Raw genomic sequence first — 4,574 nt, 5'->3', positions numbered from 1 at the left:
ATATATATATATATATATATATATACATATATATATATATACACACATATATATACATACACATGTGTTTACATATATAACATGTGTGAATGTATATATATCATTATCATCAACATCCTTTAGCGTCCGTTTTCTATGCTGGCATGAGTAAGACGGTTTGCCTGGAATTGGTAAGCTGGTGAGTTGCACCAGGCTCCAATTTATGCTGGCTCAGTTTCTATGGCTGGATGCCCTCCCTAATGGTAACCACTCTACAGACTGTACTGGGTGCTTCTTATGTGTCACCAACACTAGTGCTTTCTATGTGCTGCTGGCACAGGTGCCTCTCACATGTCACCGGTATGGGTGCCTCTCGTGTGTCACTGGCCACAACTGCAATCTCACTTATGAATGCACATGTATGTGTTTGTATGCATTTATATCCATCCATCTATCCATCTATCCACCACACACACACATACATGCTTCAAATATATAAGTCTATGAATATACATATACTGTGTTTATTCATATATATATATAATATGCCTTGAAATGCATAAAACACATTGACATTTCTATCATTTTGTGATGTGTAGAAAAAGAAATGCCAACTCAAATTTTACATAACACTGAAAAATTTTACACATTTTCAAAACAACAGCAAATTCAAAAATTGTACCACTTTTAAAGTCAGCCTTTGAAAAAGTTAAACCAAAAATGAAGGATAAAAATGACATAATTGCAGATTGTAAGCATTTTCATTTTACTTCCCATTAAATACTTTCATTTTCAATTACCTTCTCTCTCTCAATAGGAATCTATATAGTGTCGGTTCATTATAATAATTGCAGTATTTTAGAAACAGAAGAATTTATTTGAATGAGTTAATGTTCACATTTCGATAATGACAGAATTTATGTATTATCCTTATTTATCATTTGTTATTTTAATCTTTAGATTAAAGTTAAATTTTTGATAATGAAAGTATCATATTCTGGCCTTTGATGGCAATAATTCCAGGAGACCTAAGTTTGCCGGCTATGGCAAAATATTTAAAATATTATCACTATCATAGAAAATTTGACAATGTTCTTTTATATAAATGTATTATCACTTATTGCCTCCTCCTCTATGACCCACTGCTATTTTCCTTACATACCCCCAAACTAAACCTCACCATTGCCCATGCTTCTATCCATGTTCACCATTTACTGCTTTCAGTTCACTCCTCACCTAAACCATCTTTCACTCTCCTCCCACAGGGGGCTACACACAGAGGAGACAAATAAGGACAGACCAGTGCGTAACTGGTACTTATTTAAGCGACTCCGAAAGGATGAAAGGCAAAGTCAACCTCGGCGGAATTCGAACTCAGAACGTAGCAGCAGACAAAATACCATTAAGCATTTAGCACGGCTCGTTAATGTTTCTGCCAGCTCACCACCTTACTCTCCTTTCTCCTTACTCTCTTGTGAACCTACATACCTCAATTTTCTACCCTTATTCTATCTTTATACACCTTTATTTTTAAGGTATGCACTGCCACCTTATTTTTACCATGCCATCTCTCTTTCCACCTGGGGTATCCATATTTTTTCTACAGTAAAACACATGTTCTTGTCCCCCTTTCCTACATCAGCCTCTCTAAATCTGGCACAAAGCCACCTTCTGCAATACTGCACCCCTACACTCTCAAGGGATTTTTACTTGTGAATTCTTTGGTGATCTCACTAGAGCTGGGGGTCATGAAAAGGCACACAGTACCCTCTGTAGAGTGGTTGGTATTAAGAAGGACATCCAGCTATAGAAACGATACCAAAGTAGACATTGGTGCATGAGGCAATCCTCCAATATGACTGACCCTAAGGTGGTGAGCTGGCAGAAACGTTAGCATGCCAGGCAAAATGCTTAGCGGGATTTCACCTGTCTTTACGTTCTGTGTTCAAATTCCACCAAGGTCGACTTTACCTTTCATTCTTTCAGGGTCAATAAATTAAATACCAGTTGTGTACTGCAGTCGATCTAATCGACTGGCCCCCTCCCCCAAAATTTCGGGCCTTGTACCTAGAGTAGAAAAGAATATCCCTGACCCTGTCAAACCATCCAGCCTGTGCCAGCAGGGAAGGTGGATGTTAAATGATGCCATCAATGATGATGATGGTGTTATAGTGCTTTAACTCTGTTATACATCAATCAGTTTGGACAGCAAATATAACTTGCTTAGACACTAGCCCAAGGTGCCATACCATAGGATTGAACTTGATATCATGTGGTTGAGAAGCAAACTGCTTGACTGCGCAGACATACCTATATATATTTGTGTGTGTGTGTGTGCATGTGTATGCATTATATTAATATATAATATAAAAACAACATATATATATATATATATATATATATATATATATATATATATATATATATATGAAGCTATTCACATATTGTATCATATTATATATAGTATATAAATATGTGTGTGTATGCATAATCAAGTGCGTCTATATATACATTGGATGGTAAAAATCTCAAACTGTAGGTGCATAACAGTGCACAACAGTGCACAATAAGATTCATAGAAATTTTCATATAAGTATTAAGCAAATCAACAGGATATATTCATGAATGTTATTTAAAAGCATTTCATTTCGAAAATCATAATCTAATTCATATAAGAATATACTAGTGTCTCTCTCCCTAACATACATACATATATACGAGCGTGTGTGTATATATATACATTCACAAACAGATACACAGGGACAGACCATGTCAAATAACTAATGGATGTCTGTTGGTCATGATGCAAATCTTGGTATTGGCAACATGAAAAAATAGCAATGAAAAGTCACTATGTTCAACTGAGTATTATTACAATTAAATGTCAGGTCTATACCATTTGATGCTCTTTTAAGAATAATCTTTTAAAAGTCAATTGTATTTAGTATTTTATTAGTTCCATTGATCTTTACTATTAGACAAACTATAGAATTTTTTTTATTTTGGTTATTTATCTACTTATTTTTGATCGCTTTTCCATGCAGTATTTCATTGATTCAAATCATAGTAAAAAAAAAAAAATAATAATGAAATCGAATGAAAGCTGCTTTTGTTACCAAATTCAACAATCTTTAATTTAGTAAAATGTCTTAACGTTTTACGGAATTAAACAAAAATGTAATAAAAATTGTTGATGTTCCTAATCTTATTTTCTTCATCTTGAAAATATCTTCACTCGATTATCACTAACATTTCAACAGTACACAATTACTTACAATAAAAGATCAATCAAGCATTATCTTTTTAATGATTCTGAAGTTTTATAGGCTTTTTTTTAAATAGATGGATAAAAGTTGGAAGATTATTATTGGAATGTTATGCAAGGTGTTGTTTCTCGTAGTTTTCTATACTTTATATTGATTTCTTACGTGGGTTACAAGGTCTCTCACATTTATAAAATGAGCATGTGATGGGGCATTCATGCATTTCTCAAAGACATTAGCAACTCATCTTATTAGAATGACCTCTTTCATTAATACAAGGATGCAAATTTTTAAGGGATAAATATAAATGATCATTATTTTGAGGAGAGAGATTGGTTGATTACACTGGCTCCAGTCCAAATTCTTGAGCGATGGTTATTTCATTGAACCCAGAAAAACAGAAGAGAAAGTGGCATAAGTGAAATTTGAACTCAGAATATTAAAAACCAAAACAAAAACTGCAAGTCATATTGTTTAGTGCTTTCATAACTCAACTAATCTATCACTTCAAACAGTAGCAGAAGGTTTGGGGTTTTTAGTAGGAGGGTAGAAGATCTAAATGGCATATTAAATACGAACTTAGTATATCCCTGGTACCTGTTTTCATATAAGTGTTGCCATAGTCAAACAATTACTCTATTATTAAAGTTTAACAAACCTCACATCTCAAATCAGACTTTGAAAAGACAAAGTTTTGGTCATATCTTAATATTCATCAATATCTTCAGTTCTGCCTAAGGCATAAATATCTTTTAATAAACAAAAATGAAAAACATCTCTTTTGATAAAAAAAAAAAAAACCCCATAAAAGGAACCATGGAATAATTTGAAGTTTTAGATTTGGTCTTATGTATGCAGTTCCATAGCAAGAGGGGCTGGTCGTTTGTAACTAGATGCTTGTTTGTAACTATGTTGTGAATTCCAGACAAGGAGACACAAGCATTTTCGTACACATACATAAACATGAAAGACACAGTTTCTACCAACCAAAATCCACTAACAAAGCTGTGGTTGGCCAAAGGCTGTAGTAGAAGACACTTGCCCAAGATGCTGCACAGTGGGACTGAACCTGAGACAGCATGGGTGGGAAACAAACTTCTTAATTGCATAGCTATGCCTACAGGATTTCAATCGAAATTAAAGGGTAGAAAAATTAGGAAATAGTAGCTTTTGATGCTATTTTATCTAAGTGAGAACTGAGTTCTTGTGAATAGCTTGATTTTACTTCAAGTTAATGGGAGATTACGTTTCTAAACGATGAGAAGACTTATAACTTTTCAAAAGATTTGATACTTGCATATCTATCTATCTATCTATCTATCTATATATATA

General features: G+C 33.7%; 1 protein-coding gene across 3 annotated transcripts in view; it reads left to right on the top strand.

Moving 5' to 3' along the window:
• The window catches only part of LOC106872298 (zwei Ig domain protein zig-8), a 569,829-nt gene that overhangs the window by 557,468 nt on the left and 7,787 nt on the right, over positions 1-4,574 (top strand). The window lies entirely within an intron of this gene.

This window comes from Octopus bimaculoides, chromosome 12 (genome assembly GCF_001194135.2).
Source record: "Octopus bimaculoides isolate UCB-OBI-ISO-001 chromosome 12, ASM119413v2, whole genome shotgun sequence".
NCBI lineage: Eukaryota > Metazoa > Mollusca > Cephalopoda > Octopoda > Octopodidae > Octopus > Octopus bimaculoides.
The sequence above is the reverse complement of the archived record's forward strand: the minus strand, read 5'-3'. Positions and strand labels throughout refer to the sequence as shown.